The sequence below is a fragment of the Crotalus tigris genome, unplaced genomic scaffold (assembly GCF_016545835.1).
Source record: "Crotalus tigris isolate CLP2741 ecotype Arizona unplaced genomic scaffold, ASM1654583v1 scf7180000018101.4720394464:4744507, whole genome shotgun sequence".
Classification (NCBI taxonomy): Eukaryota; Metazoa; Chordata; class Lepidosauria; order Squamata; family Viperidae; genus Crotalus; species Crotalus tigris.
Genome location: NW_024096823.1, coordinates 4,181,774 through 4,198,323, shown reverse-complemented (window position 1 = coordinate 4,198,323; position 16,550 = coordinate 4,181,774). Strand labels below are relative to the sequence as shown.

Sequence of the window (16,550 nt, the reverse complement as noted above, 5' to 3'; positions counted from 1 at the left end):
ACTGCACTGATTCACTTAATAACTGTGGCAGGAAAGGTTGTAAAATGGAGCAAAACTCACTTAACAACTGTCTTACTTAGCAAGAGAAATTTGGGGCTCAATTGTGGTTGTAAGTCGAGGACTGCTTGCATTGTTTTCGTTTTATGGTAGATTATTTTGTTTGCAGAAAACGGCAAAAAAACAACAACCAAAAACCCAGGGCGGCACTTCCAAAAATTACAGTTATGGAATTGGGTGGAGGACTGTTTCACAAATCATGTCAATCTGATCCTTACAGAATTGTTCTCTTCATCTTTTCTATGTAAAAGAAGAAAAAAAAAGGATTTAAAAATCTATTTTTTTATGGTAAGCATAAAACATTTAACAGTCTTGTTCAATTATTCATTAAGCATTGTCTGAATTTACATTTTTACAAATCTGTATGTTAGAACATTTCAAAGGAGCGAGGTTTTTGTCTCCTGTTTTAAAGGAAGTGGGGGAACACCCATCAGTGATCACAACAACAAAGTGCTTTCTCCAACAGTGAGATTTCCCATTAAACAACACTTACTTCAACTGCAAAGCTCGGTCGGAGCAAGCAGCAAACAGCAGAGGGTTTACACTGCATACAAAATGGATTCATCTTTGAACAAGAATTCTAAGAGAAACGAGAGAATTTGCATTTCTTACAAGCGTACTAAGAACCAAACAAATCAGATACAGATGGAAAATTTTACTTGCATTGAAAGTCTTTCTGGAAACAAAAAAGACTTCAGAGGCCTCTTCCTTCCATGAAAAATTAATTGCTCAGAACTCTTTAGACAAGGAACCTCTTGACACTAGATAGTGGGAATGGAGAAGATGGAAAAGTAGATACAGCAACAACGCTGAACTGTATTCACAAAGGGGGAAAAACACCCCATTGATTTCATTGAATTTAAATGGACTGACTTCACCTAACGAAAGACAATTGTTTAATACACTTAAAAAATACAATGCTGATATTGTTCATTTACAAGAAACATATATACTTTTCCAAATTAACATATCATATTCATTTATTGAAAGAGAGAAAAAAATATCCAGCAGTAGGAAAATGAAGGAGTAAAACATTTTTTTCCTTTTTATAACTGTGTCATCCCTTTTTTTATTATTATAATTTTTTACAATTTTACAATGAAAACCCCTTCCCCAATCCCTCCCAACCCTCCCCAAAGCCCTCCCCCATTCTTCCCAGAGCTAGATACAGAGTTAACTAAAACTTAGTAGAAAAAGCTTATAAACTCAAATAAACCACAAACAAATATGATTATATCCAATGAGCAAATTGTTAAATACATTAACTGTATTATGTATAAAAAAACAGAAAGAGAAAAAGAAGAAAAGAAAGAAAATAAGAAAAATAATAAAAGGAAAAAAAAGAGAGAAAAACTAAACTATTCTACACTTCTAAATAATATCTTAAACTTTAAATATAAATTATTCAAAAGCTAAATGATATTTTCTAATATCATACCTATATTGTATAAAATTTATCCATCTTTTCCACACCAAGAGATACTTTCTTGCGATTGATGTGTCATCCCTTTTATAGGGGTGGAATCAGGGTGACTGAATGGAGCGGAGCATTTACTGGGCGGATGCCCCTTCTGACACCTATGTGAAGTTCGCAGCAGATATTTTCTCTTTGTGCCCTGATAGAGAAACAGCTGTTGCTACCTAGGATTGAACTATCAACCTTCTGAGCAGGAGGCAAGTGTCCTCACCTCTAGGCCACCAGGCCACTCGAAGGAGTAAAACAAATACCTGAACCAAAAACTTCACGATCACTGAAGTCAAGTAAGCCTACTTAATAGCTTGCTTGGGCATTTGCAGATGCTGGCCCACCAGTTATATTAAATCAGTACTTGTGTTTTTAAATGAGAACTGGCCTCAAAAACTGACTAGTACCAACCTTCACTTTATTATTGTGCTTATATCACTGAAAGCATATAATCCTAAACCTAAGCCATGTGATGATTGGCATTTGGCATCATTATTGATCAATGTTTATTATATGACAGTACTAAAGTTGTATATTTCTTCAGTGGAAAGAACTCTATTGTCTGTCTCCAGGCTGTTCAAATAAACTTGGCTCAAGCAGCTTGCATACACAGGTAGTCCTCAACTTACAACTATTTGTTTAGCAATCATGACTGGCCCTCACATTTATACCACTGCAGCATCCCTACGGTCATATACTCAAGGCTGTAAAATCTTAGCAATGGAAATTCTGGTCCCAATTTTAGTCATAAGTCAAGGACTATCTGTAAATTGGATCATGGGGAATTTTGCTCCTTCAACCACCCAAAACACAAAACAAAAGAAAAAAAGCAGCAGTTTATCTTGTCACCTGCAGGGGAGGAACTAGAAAAATGAAAACATAATGGAAGAATGTTATTCCCGAAATTAAGAAAAGAAGTTTATAAATTAATGTTGGCATCCCTTTACGTTTGAAATAAAAAGGAATAATTTTATGAACTACTTTTGCAAATGCTTACAGAAATTATGGCTGGTGCAATAATGATTCTGGAGACATAAATAGAAAGCTGGACCTAGACTTAGTAAAATTTTCTCAAGGAGGAAAGTTCCATAAAAATGTTTTTCAGTATATGGACATACTGGCTTTGACAGGTGCTTGAAGATTACAAAATCCAGATGCAAGAAAACCCTGTACTTTTTTGTCAGCAAAATATTCTAGAATTGACAAGTGTTGGCTCTCTAAGGCTCTTACATCACCTATCAAGGAAAAAAGAGATTCTCTCAGTGACATATGTGGATCAGAAAGCAACATGATTTCAGGGAGAAAGACTGCCTCTTAAATAAAGCATGAATAGCAGGATGTTACTGCAAGAAAATATATTGCTGAAATGCAAAGAAGAATCAAAATGCTTTTTAAAAACTAAATACAGTTTCTGGGATATTAGAAACAACCATTTGGGAGATTAGTAAAGCTTACATATAAGAGGCAGTATTGTAAAGTTTGCAAGAAAATAGAAAAAACATGGAAATTACAACTGGAAGAAAACAGAATTAGAACAAATTTGTAACATTAATCCAAAATAATAGGCATTGAGAATATTAAACAAAGTTAAACAACAATTATACTTACTAGAAACAGAAAAACTCCAAAAGGAGATAAAATGCATCAAATAAACCAGGAAAAAAAATGGCATACAAAATTAGAAACAGAAGGAAAGAAGAGCAATAACAGCAACAAAGAAATTATTATATATAGGACCAGAAGTTATAAGTGAAGTTTCAGAATTCTTTAAGAAATTATATGTCAAGAACAATGTTGATAAAGAAAGCTTGAAAACCTACTTTGGGCAGTCAGAATTTAGTGACCAATGTAGACAAATACTTTTTAAAAAATCCATAACAATTCAAGAGATTAAAGAAATTAAAGATTGTGGAAGTACCAGGCCCAAATGGGTTTATAACCCAATACTACAAAATGCTAAAGGAAAACTGGTAAAACAAATGCTAATTAATTATGCAAATTGTGAAGAGATGGGAAGAAGCATAGCTACAGTAATTTGATTTACAAGAAGGGAATGATCTAGTGAAAGATCAATCTTACAGACCAATTTCTCTGCTGAATGTTGATTATAACAGGGCTTTTCAACCTTTTCACCCATTGTACCACTTTTAGGATATGGCAATATCCGAGTACCACCAGTCGCCTAGCAAGGCGTCAAAAACTTGATGAACCCCCCCCCCCCCAAAAAGGAAAAAAGTGATGAAGTACAGGTAGCCCTCGACTTATAACAGTTCGCTTAGTGGCTGTTTGAAGTTCCAATGGCACTGAAAAAAGTGCCCCCCAAGCCACAAGACACCTGCCTGCCCCCCTGGTGGCGCTCTTCCTCCTGTCCGAAGTTTCCATTGTTGTGAACATTTCTGTTGAGGATTGGCAGCGGGGGTGGGATGGGGTGTGTGTGGTTTTTATTCCCCATCTGCTGGGTGGTCGCAGCAGGTTTTGGTCACTTCACATGACCCTGGGACACTGTGACCATCATAAATATGAATCAGTTGCCATGCATCTGATTCACGAGACCCTGGAGATAAGGCTGGATTATAAGACAGTAAATTTAGCAAACAAGGTAGTTAAAAGTGAACCAAATTGGAGGGCAGATGTGGAGATTTTAGTTTCAGCATCCAGTGGGGGTGGAGAGAAAATTCAATAAATCTGTCCCTCCAATTTTTGTTTTGTTTATTGAAGAAATGTGGGCTTTGGGGCGTGTGTGTTAAAAGCAAGGGAAAGATTCTGAGAAGCTCATCTTGAAACTGATGCCTTTGCGGTTTTCCAAAAAACCTAGCAAGAGTCAGGAGAGGGTGTGTAGTCTCCCAACAGCCAGCTGATCCGGGTAGACAGCTCTGAAACCAGATACCATTTCTAAAAGAAATTGTCAGAGCAGAGAAAATGGCACCTGCTTCCATAAGGCATGAGACCAGGCCCAAGCCTTGCAGGGTTCTGGCAAGGTTGAATGAGGGAGGAGAAGTGGTGGGGTGCTGTAATGTCCCTGTGGTCAGTGATAAGGGTGAATGACTGCCGGGACACTGTAACCACCATAAAGTTCACATGTAGAGGGGGGGGGGATTGGGTTGAATGGCCACTAAGTGACCAGTCATGTCTCAAGGGCTACCTGTATAGCATCTCTTCTTCTATTTTATTGTTCTGATATCCGGTGTCAGTTGGAATTGGACAACCCTTTTAAGCCTATGTAATAAATCAGAAATAAATATTTCTTTTTTAAATTTACAGTGTTATGCTATGTATTTGTTATTGTTACATATATATCCACAGAGGAGCACGCATGCATATATTTTGTTTAAGAAAGCACTTTTTAAAAAAATCATTCAAGCAGTTGTGTGAAGAGGATTTTTAGATAAACTCCCCCCCCCCTCGCAAAAAAAAATCAAATAGAAAACTGGGCTGTGTTTTAGTGGGTGGGGAGAAAGATGTCTGATAGCCTTAACCCTTCCCCTTTGGCTGCAGTCTCCATCAGTTTCATCCCTCCCTTCCCCTCCCCCACAAAAAAATCTGCTACTTACAGAGTCACTTTTATTCATTGGTAATTTCCTTCCCAAAAGCAGCAACAGTTGTCAGAAAGTTGAGGGTGGAATCAGAGTATGGTTAGGACAATAAGATGAATGTTATTCTACTTTAACCTTAATCAGGTTCTTAATTCAGATTGGCCCCTGGAACTTGTGAATTTACTCTGGAAAAGCCATTCTTACTACTGATTATGTTATGAATGATACAGTATTGGATTGACCCTCTGATAGGAAATGAAGTGTGCTGACCTCATTTACCTTGTCCAGGTCAACCAGTATGTTTCTGATCAGGGAAGCAAAACAATATGGCCCACCAGCATTCTTTCCAAAGTGAGTGGAGGAAGAATAGCAGGTCTTCTAGTCCAACCGCTTGCTCAAACAGGAAACATTTCAGACACATGGTTGTCCAATCTCTTTCTAAAATCTTCCAGTGTTGGAACACTAACAACTTCTGGAGGCAAGTTGTTCCACTGACTAATTGTTCTATCATAAAATTTCTCCTTAGTTCTAGCTTGCTTCTCTCCTTGATTAGTTTCCGCCCAGTGCTTCTTGTCTTGCCTTCTGGTGCTTTGGAGAATAGGTTGACCCTCTCTTGTTTGTGGCAGCCCTAGATATTGGAACCCTGCTATCATGTCATCCCTAGTCCTTCTTTTCATTAAATTAGACATACCTAATTTCTGCAACTGTTCTTCATGTTTTAGCCTCCAGTCCCCTAATCATCTTTGCTGCTCTCTGTCTTTATTTTTACTTTTGGGGGGGAGGTATATGGTTTTTGACCTAAGAGAGCAAAAACACCCATTTTTTCCCTTAAAGTCTCAAAGAATTTAGGACCCTGGACCCAGCCATATTTGAAAGCAGATTTCAATAATTCACCAACTACAACTCCTACAATAATCCACCTTGCACTGACCAAGACTGTTCTCATGAAAAGCTCCTGCAGGGAATTTTGTCTGTGACTTAGGCCGCTTGTGGGCATAGTTGCAGGATTCACGGCTGTTCCTTGATCATTACTCTATCTTTCACAGCCTGTGTATTTGAGAATGGCTCTGCATATAAGGTAAAATCCCATATCTTCTAACCTGTCTGTTATTTTCCCTGCTGGCCATTTTACAAGATGTGATGGGCTGCTATAACTACACCAGCAGCTTCTATGCCTGGCAAAAGAGCAAGTATCTTGAGGGTTTCTTGAAGCAGCTAATACACACCTGACACAAGTAATGTGTGTTTTTAGGCTAGCATCACAGACTGGAGGATAAAGAATACTGTCAGAGCTCTTCATTAGTGAAGACTGACAGGATGTTTTCATGGCTCTGGAATGGCTTCCACGTGCATTTCAATCAGCACATTTGCAGCTCCTGAAATTATGCAGAAAATGTCTTCTCTCTGGAAGACATACAGAGGAGAATCACATTCATCATCCTTTAGGCACAAGGCAAGCTAAATTTTAGCATGGCTGCTGCATCTGTTAGCAGCACATTTGGTTCTGTCTCCCCTTGTCACCACTCTGAAGCAGCCCTGACAAAGAAAAGCAGACCCGTCGGGCACAACAGAAACCAAAGTGCAAATTAGAATCACATCTCCTTGTCTCATTTTGGTATCACTTCCCCTCTTGATAAACAACACTTAGTTTCACTTTCCAACTCATGGCAAGTAGCCACTGCTAACATGTGCATTGGGGATCAGTCACAACAAATTATAGCTACTGTTTCTATGAATCAGGACAGGGAAAAAAAAAAAAGAAGCATCAGCTGTTCAGTGGATTTCGATAAATATTTTTTTTTAGAGACAGGAAACCTGCTCTTGAAGAAAGAAGTTAAATAGGAGTCTGAAACACGTGGAATTTATTAGTCTAGACAGTTTTTTAAATCCAAGATGATAAATAATAATGTTATTTATTTTTAAAAATAAATTTATATGTGACAATTCGGTTGTAAACAAAGTCTCCAAGTGGAAGCCCCAAGTTATCACTGGCAATGTGGCATCTAATACTTAAATTGTGATAAATTGAAACTCCTCTCTTAGGGATAAACTGCCAGGCTGGCGTAGTGGTTAAGGCGCCAGGATAGGAAACAGGAGGCTGTGAGTTCTAGTCCCACCTCAGGCACAAACCCAACTTGGTCAACTTGAGCCAGTCCTTCTCTCTTAGCCCTATGAAGCAGGCAAGGCCAAACCCTTTCTGAAAAATCTTGCCAAGAAAACCACAGAAGAGAACCAACCTAGAAATAAGGAGAAGACAGAAGGAACAGCTTGCCTCTGAAAGCTGTGAGTGCTCCAACACTGGACATTTTTTCAGAAGAGATTGGACAGCCATTTGTATGGCATGGTATAGGGCAAGGGTAGGCAACCTTGGCTCTTTTATGACTCGTGGACTTCAACTCTCAGAATTTCTGAGCCAGCCATGCTGGCTCAGGAATTCTGGGAGTTGAAGTACACGAGTCATAAAAGAGCTAAGGTTGCCTACCCCTGGTAGGGTCTCCTGTTTCAACAGGGAGTTAAATTAGAAGACCTCTAAAGTCCCTTCCCACTGTTATTCAGGCATTCACCAAGGGTGAAAGTTGACTTGAAGTCACACAAAAACAGAGAAAACCTTTAGGGATAGGCTTTCATGGACTGGAGTGGCATTAAAGTGCCGGCAGGCTCACAAGAGTAATTGGTAGTCAGATAGTAGAATAATAATTACACTTTTTGCAGTATTGCAATAGCATGGCTGTTTCTTTCAGAGTTGCTACTGTGGAAAAAAAATAAGGCCCTTTCCGCAATTGCTAGCGCTGCCTGCTCAAATGTAAACAATCATTTTCACAGCGCTAGCAGATCGTCCAGTTGACTCCATCTTGCCTTCCTCATCCTGTCCTGTCTTCTCTCCATTCAACCAGCTTTCCACTGTGAGGGAAGGAAAACCCCCAAATCCACCATGCCCAGGGAGAGGTCAACCATTCCTCAGTTCAACAGGCAGGATGATAAAATCCCTGGCTTCTGGAGGCCCAGGGAATTCCAGAGGTGCCAATTCCTACCAGAGAAGCTGTTCTGATCTGCAGCTTTGGAGGAAGCATTTCCTCCGCAGTGAGAGCTGAATAACTTGAGGAGTCAATTAGCTTAGTTTTCCAAGATGCCCAGAAGCCCCACAGTATTGTGGGGACATGAAAGAATGTTGCTGAACTAAGATCACTGTATTCCTTCCATATGGAAAGTCTCTCAGCATTTAAACAATGCTACCAGTGTATTTTTTTTTTTTACAGAAAGGGGAAACAAATAGGACTACCTATTTTTGATTCTTTCACACTTGACAGTCCACCCGAGTCTGAAAAGATTTATTTGAACAGTTCTGACAGCTTGAACTGCATGTAGAAATAAAAAAATGAAAGAATGTGAAGGTTAGGTGTGGTTTTTTTTTCCCTTGCAAGTCATCTATTTTTAATTACCTACAATCTTACATACAGTATAGGAAACCAGGGAATATTTACTAGGAGGAAGGTATTACTAAATCGTAGAGACTTAGGATTACTTTGAGCATTCAAGAGATGTGTGCTGTATCAAATAAAAATGGAGCCTGTCATGTCTCTCAAGAATACTTGTCAGTCATAGTGCCTGCAAGAGTCCCTCCAAATCCCCCGTGGCTCTACGTTTTATGCACTGTTAGGTTTGCCTTGAAGACATTTCCCTTCACTTTGTTTGCTAAGCAAAAGACTGGGGTGCAAAATTAAGCCCTTTTCTGTGCCTTCTTGTTGTTAATCTTGTCTTGGAATGGACTAGACTAGAATAGTGGCATATTATAAGAGTTGTGGTGGCACAGTGGTTACCATGCAGCATTGCAGGGTGATTCTGCTGACTGCCAATAGTTCATTTCTGATCGGCTCAAGGTTGACTCAGCCTTCCATCCTTCCAGAGAAGGGTAAAATGAGGAGCCAGATTGTTGGGGACAATATGCTGACTCTATAACCGCTTTAGAGAGGGTTGTAAAGCACTGTGAAGCGGTAGATAAGTCGAAGTGCTATAGAACAGAATGGAATGGAATAGAACAGTCTATTTGGCCAAGTGTGTGCGTGTGTACAAGTGCTCTCTGTGTACATGCAATTCATCATATGGTAGCTGGTAGTTACACTGTGCCTTAGATTTGGTCTTACACTGAGTCATGGACACACACTTTCTCTGCGTGGGAAGACAAGACTGATGTTTTTATGACAGATTATCTCAAAAAATTGCACTTGAAGGAAAAATCCGAGTTAGAATTCTCTCTTTCAATATCCAAGCAAATTGTGAAAGCTGTTTATCTGGAAAAATCTTGTGCTCTGTTACCAAGAGGGTTTGGTGGTCGTTATGGAGATAGATGAGCTAGTTGATCTTAGATGTAGGTTTTACAAAGGCAATGTGTTTGTAGGCTCCTGGTATGTAGCGCACTCCTCTTGCAAACACCAACAATTCTAAAACACACGCAGGGATGATACAAGCTAAGCTGGCTTTGTCTTATATTCACAAGTAAGAAGATACATAGTAAATACATGCTCTGTTGAAGCATGGTAACTGAATAAAATATTGGAATGCTTGCAAAAAACACAGGATAACTCCTTGTCAGACTTTCCAGTGCCAATTATGGAATAACACCTGAACAGAGTGTTTAGTTGGGCAAATATCAGCTGTAGGCCTATCTTTCAAATAAGATGCTCAATTATTCCAGACTGTAGACTGCTCAAATGTGTGTGTCTCTCTGTCTCACCCCCACCGTTCATTTAAATTTTGAAATCCAGGAGTCAAAAGAAAGATTTCTTGTTAGTGTCTAGACTTTTTCCTGATATCTCAATTCCTCTTTCTCTGCATATATGCCTGTGTGTATATTTTGACGTATGAGGGAGTGAGACAGAGAGAACCAGAGAGAGCATTCAATCAAGAGCCCCATTTGCAGTATGAAGGGCTATAGCTCATTAGCAAGGTTTAAACCATCATTTGATGTGGGACAGGGAAGGAGAGCCAATCTGAAATTTGACAAAAGGGTTCCGTAAATGTTTGTGCTTGCTTTGCTATGTAAACAAAGCTTCCTTGCACATACAGGTAGTCCTCAACGTACGCCCATAATTGAGCCCCCAAATTTCCATTGCTAAGTGAGACAGTTGTTCAGTGAGTTTTGCCTCAGTTTACAATCTTTCTTGCCATAAGCGAATCACTACAGTTGTTCAGTTAGTTACACAGTTGTTAAGCGAATCTGGCTTCCTCATTGATTTTGCCCTCAGGACACTGCGAACATCATAAATATGAGTCAGTTACCAAATGTCTGAATTTTGATCACATGACCACGAGGAATGCTGCAAGGGGTCGTAAATGTGAAAAAGGGTCCCAAGTCATTCCCCCCCCCCCCGGTGTTGTCATAACTTTGAATAGTCACCAAATGAATTACTGTAAGCTGAGGACTACTTGTACTGGAAGCAAGATTATTTTCCACATTTCCTCACTCATTGGCTCCAAAGGCAGAGTATAGTCATGGACATACAGCAGGTGAAGAAGAGAAAAGGAGATATTGTAATTCAAAAGCTGAACATCTGGCCCTAAGCTATTTTGGGACAGATTGGAGGAAAAGGATTCCTCTGAATGAAGCCACAAAGAAATTGGTTCTACAAACATGGGCTTCAAATGTCAGTCGTAGCACTATAAGCATGCTCATAGGCCAAGCCCCAAGCACATTTCAAGGGCTGTTGCTGGTTGACAAGTATTTTCCTCCTGCTACCTTGAAAATGGAAGATTTCAAGGGATGGGGAGAAGAAAGAGCATTTATACACATGTCCACATAAGTTCCAGAAAGCCACTCCTCTCTTTTTAATTGCCTTTGGTGGCTTGGCTATGAAACAGCTGCAACCGCAACAGTTCCAGCTAACTGCTCTCAACTACCAAAAAAAAAAAAAAATTAGAACAAGGCAGCATCACGGGAAGATGCTTTATCAGTGAAATATTAATGCATCTTTCAAGCCTCGTGGCCTTCCTCTTTTCAAGTGCCCTGCTGACACAATGGAAGGCTTTTCTCAATATTCACCCATGCTTTCTTAAGACGGGGGGGGAGGGAGAGATTTACACCCATTATTTCCAGTTTGGATGGATCCTTGGAGCAGTACTTAAACTCCAGAGAGGTGACCGTACTAGTCCATAATAGAAAAGGGAGGAAAATGAGCAAGAAAGCTGGCAGCATGTCAACAGACTGACGGAGACAGGAGCCAGCTTCACATCCTGCATGACAATGAAGTAGGCTCCCAGATTCACGACAGCTTTCATCACAGTCTGTCTGTCCATCTTTAAAGGGGTGCAAAATCTTAAAAGAGTAAAAAAGAACACCAAACCAAAACTGCAATATGATTCTGATTGATGACAGATAGTTCTCAACTTACCACTCACACACAGCCCAATCGTAAGTCAAGGTATACGAGCAGACTTGATTTTAGAGCCATTTTTAAAATGTTCACAAAGCGAGTCACTGTGGATCATGTGGTCGTTAAGCAATTCAACATATCTAATGGGCATTTTTTTTAACCATTTTCTGCTGGGAGATTAAATTAGCAACAGTTGAAGAGCACAGGTTCCATCTCTGCGGTTATTACCAAACTTGCTGGGACTTCTGCGTGTTGCAATATGGCAGCATCTGAAGGGCCAGAAGTTTCAACATTATCACTATGCAGGTAGTCCTCACTTTGTGTGCCTGATTTGTATCTTGTAATTCCTTCATCTCCAATTCCTCTGATTTCAAGGAATGGGAGAAGAATAACAATAGTTCACACACATGTGAGTAAAGATGGTAGCTATAAGCACCTTATGCAAACAGTCTGGAGTATTCTATTGTGTGCCTGTTTACTCTCTTGCGATTCCTTCCCCTCCAATCTCACCACTCTGCAAGAGGTAAGAAAAAAATGGGTCAGATATAGGAAAGATTGCCTACAGAAATTTTTTTTCCCCTCAGTTTCTCATAGAACAGAGATTGGAAAAGAAGAATGTAGATTAATTCTTTTCTTTTAATAATCCTAGCACTGAGGTGAGTATTCAAAGGCAGGGAGGGGTTAGGAAGTAAATAAAAGCAGAAAATGAAATTGATTAGTCTTGCCAGTTTTAAGCCAGCTATCCCAGGATTCCAAAGGCAGGGAATTGGGAGAAAAGGAAAAGCACAGTTGTAGTCATATGATTTTCTACTTAGTGTCACTTACCACAGAGCTGTTGATCCACACATACATTCTCTCTTTTCTGATAATCTTAGGGAACTCTTTGGAAAATCTTTATTCCATTTTTGATCATGTCACTGACACATTATATTAAAATGAGATCTCATGCACATGAACTGGGCATGCAACTAATCAAGATTGGGTAATCGCCATACATGACTTTTAATTTCACATATATCCACAGAACTATAGTTTAAAAATTATGCCAATATATGGCTTCTGTCAACCATTATTAAGAAGCCATACATCAATGAAGCTGAATCCAGTTTACAGCATTAAGATTAAAAATTCATATTTTACTAGCTCTTTGCATGTGTTCTTCTACATCTTCTTGTATGTCCCCAAATTTAACACAATGCTGGAAGAATTATTGCAAGCTATCAATATTTAAGAATGCTTAAAGTTAAGCTGATCTTGTTGATCAAAAAATAGGAAGTAAGAAAAAAACATGAGGTTGATATGTAATCCATGTCTATACATGGCCTGATGAAAATCCATTGTAGGTTTTAAACAGGTTAAAATTAGTGTCAGCATTCTCCCAGTCCTGGGTGGAAAGAAGCAAGCAAATGTTTGTAAATTCTCCATTTCTGGAAATACATCTTTCAATTATTATTAGTTAATTTATTACTATTATAATCTTTTAAATAGCATGTCCTTTTGCCATATACACAAAAAAGCAAAGCAACATGAAAATCAACATCCCAAAACATTTCCTTACCTGGAAGTTAAGTTTCATTTCTTCAGATATAACTTGAAACCCAGATCCACAGCTAGAGTTCTGAACCCCAATAGGACAAAGCTTGTTTCAAAAATTCCAAATAACTATTTGCCTGCAAAAAGTATGAACTTAAGCAGATATTAAGCAAGTTTCTAAGATGAATCATAAATTGTATACGAATAATCATGGCAGTTGACACGGATATCAACCTTCATCTAACAGTTTTTTTTTTCTATATACCATAGTTACCTAATAAATCAAGTATAGGTAGTCCTCAACTTACAACAGTTTGTTAATGACCATTCAAGATTACAATGGCACCGAAAAAAAGTGACTAATGGCCATTTTTCATACTTACAACCATGGAAGCATCCTCATGGTCACATGATCAAAATTCAGACAGTTAAGCAACTGACTGATATTGGAATGTCCTGGTGTCATTTGATCACTGTTTGCAATCTTCTGACAAGCAAAGTTAATGGGGAAGCCAGATTTACTTAACAACCGTGTTACTAGCTTAACAACTGCAGTGATTCACTTACCAACTGTGGCAAAAAAGGTTGTAAAATGGGGCAAAATTCACTTAACAAATGTTTCATTTAGCAACAGAAATTTTGGGCTCGATTTTGGTCATACGCCGGGGACTAACTGGGTACTTCCTTCAGATAATTAGCTATGAAGGGGAAGAAGGGGAGAGAGAATTTACTATTGCTTAAAAATAATAATAATAAAAGGAACTGTTGAAAACAAATGGAGTAATAATGCAAATGACTGCAGATATTGCTGGTGAAAATGTTTCTGAACCTCAGCCAATGCTTAGAAGGAGCTGTTTGCCTGTTAAATTTTAATTCCTGCTTAATACCGAAATAGGACTTCTGTCTTCTTTTCTTCTTCCCTCCTCGCTTTCCTTTGCCTGTTGCTAAAAATGCATTTTAACTCTTGGTTTTCCCCCCATACCTGCTAAAAGGAGGAAGGGGCTTGTGTATCTGTGTATCTATGCAAGAGAACAGTTTGTGTTTGATAGAAATAGCGGCTATCTAGATAAGACACTAATATGTATTTGATCAGTTTCATGCACTAGGTTTATGCAGATAAATCTAGAAGAATACTGATCCCTGCGTATTCCATTTGGGGAAGAAATTAAAATCTAGCAAAAGTTAGTGTATCTAAAATGCAGGGAATGCACACCTCACTCTAATCACTTCTAGAGGGACACAAAACCCCACAAAATAGCTTTTCAGAAGGCAAGAGTGGAGCAAAAATGAAATCAATAAAAATCACCACGTGTCCCATGAATGGGGTACAAATTATGTACAATATCTACAAATTATGTGGCCTTAACCCTAGTTGGATTCTGTTTGTTTTCATTTCTCTGCTCCCAGGAAGTCTGAACATTTTCTAAAGCCCCATCCAATGGATGATCATTATATCAATGGATATGATGGTTTGGTCTAATGGTTTATAAATCCAGACATGACAGCAAATTAAAGTTACTGTAAAGCCAGTAGTTCTCAAGCTGTGGTTCATGGACCTCTGGGGGAGGGGTCACAATGTCATCACAGGGGGTCTGCAAAGGCTTGAAGAAATGTTATGATTTAAATCTTAAGTTAAGTCTTGGTAGTCCATGGCCATGGTCCGTGGCCACAAAAGGTATTCAAAAGGGGTCCGTAGTGAAGAAAAGGTTGAGAAACACTCCTATAAGCTATACTTTGCCATCTCAAATGGTTGCTTCAAAAGGTTTCAAAGACACCTCAACGCATAGGCAACCTAATCTAATTAGGCAACCTAATTTAACAAACCATCGTTTCATAATGCATGTAACCAGACAATGAATTATTAGGAATTTTACAGAAAAAGTAAATTAAGCAACTTAAAATTACAGTACAAAGTGAGGAACCTAAATCACCAGCTTACAAAATGTTTTTCAGAAATTTCCATGTGCATTCAACGTTCTCCTAATTTTAATAAAAGCTTCCCAAAATGAAGGCACTTACCATTTAAATGCAGAATATATAATTTAATCTAATGTCAGGAAACCTGCATGAAATATAACTATTTTGAATATGTGCCTAAAAACATTTTTAAAGATTAGTAATGACCAATTTAAATATATTAAGGTTGAGTTTGAAATCACATATATACCGTGTTTTCCCCAACTAGGTCTTATTTTCGGGGATGTCTTAGGACTGTTGCAGTCAGGCCTCCTACATCCCGACATCTGTTGCATCGTTGCTTGACTTTTTCAGTGGCCACTTGCCACCACTTGTGGCCGGATGCCATGTGGCACATTGCACTGTTGCCGCTGCTCGCAGGAGGCTGCATGGTGCTTCATGCCATTGCCTCCGCTCATGGCAAGAAGCCATGCAGTGCTTTGGGCTGTTTCTGCTGTTTGCGGCAAGAAGCTGCATGGCATTTTGGGCCATTTCCACTGCTCGCAGGAGGAAGCTGCATGGTGCTTCATACCATTGTCGCCACTCGCAGCAGGAAGCCACGCGGCACTTCGGGCCATTGTTGCTGCTTGCGGCAGGATACGTGGTACTTTAGGCCAGTAGCAACGCCATGAACAGCGGCAATGGCATAAAGCACCATGCGGCCTCCTGCCACAAGCAGCGGCAACGACCGAAAGCCCTGTGCAAGCGGCGGCAGTGGTGTGATGAACCACGCAGCATGACAAGTGTTGGGGCATGGGAGGTCAGGCTGCAACAGTCCTACCAGTAAGGTAAACAGGCATGGGGCGTGTGGGGCAGCTCCACTCCCACCTCGATTTTTAGGTGTGCGTCTCATCCCAAAACTAGGGCTTACTTTTGGGGTAGGGCTTATATTAGGTCCACCCCCAAAAATCAAGCTAGGGTTTACTTTGGGGGTAGGGCTTGCTTTTGGGGAAACACGGTATCTTGTCAATAGAGTTAGAAAGTTGTTAATAACATAATCACAGTAGCTTAGTTTTTTTCTCTCTCCTTGTTGATTATCCAGAAAATTACCAGGCTAATCCAGAGTCAATTTGTCTTTTTTTAAAAAAGGAAATGGAACTAACTAAATAAGTTCTCCTTAAAAAGTTTATTTAGTTTTATTTATCTGGTCACAAATCCTGAGATTTTAATTTTCTTGAAATATTATATTATTACAATGCCAGCAGCATCTTCTGCTATGATAGCCTGGGATAAATGCAGTGGTGTGATGATAAATGTATAAAAGTGGCTCTGCTGACTTCAGTCATCATTACCAGACTAGATGATGAGATGCCACATAGCTGATCAACATGGTAGGTGCCATTGTTCAGTTCTGTTCTCAACTGGTTTGCAAAATTCTTGAACATTTAAAAATTGGCCACTCTAAACTGGCTCCAGCAGATGGGTGGACAGATGACTCATCAGGGTGAAATATGAAATAAAATCCTTAGAAGTATTTACTGCTGATGTGATTGTGGGGAAAACTGAGAATAGAACATTCATAAACAATTAAGAAATAATGGGTAAGTTAGTTGACAGCTGATCTCACAAAAGGCAACTTAGCTTTCCTGTCAAAAAACCTGGAAGGAGCATATTAAATCATTTAGAGATGCTGCCTTA

The 16,550-nt window shown here is 39.2% G+C and overlaps 1 pseudogene; it reads right to left on the bottom strand.

The window, feature by feature from the left end:
- Positions 1-15,570, bottom strand: part of LOC120310004 — a 46,723-nt pseudogene extending 31,153 nt beyond the window's left edge.
- Between the last annotated feature and the right edge of the window lie 980 nt (positions 15,571-16,550).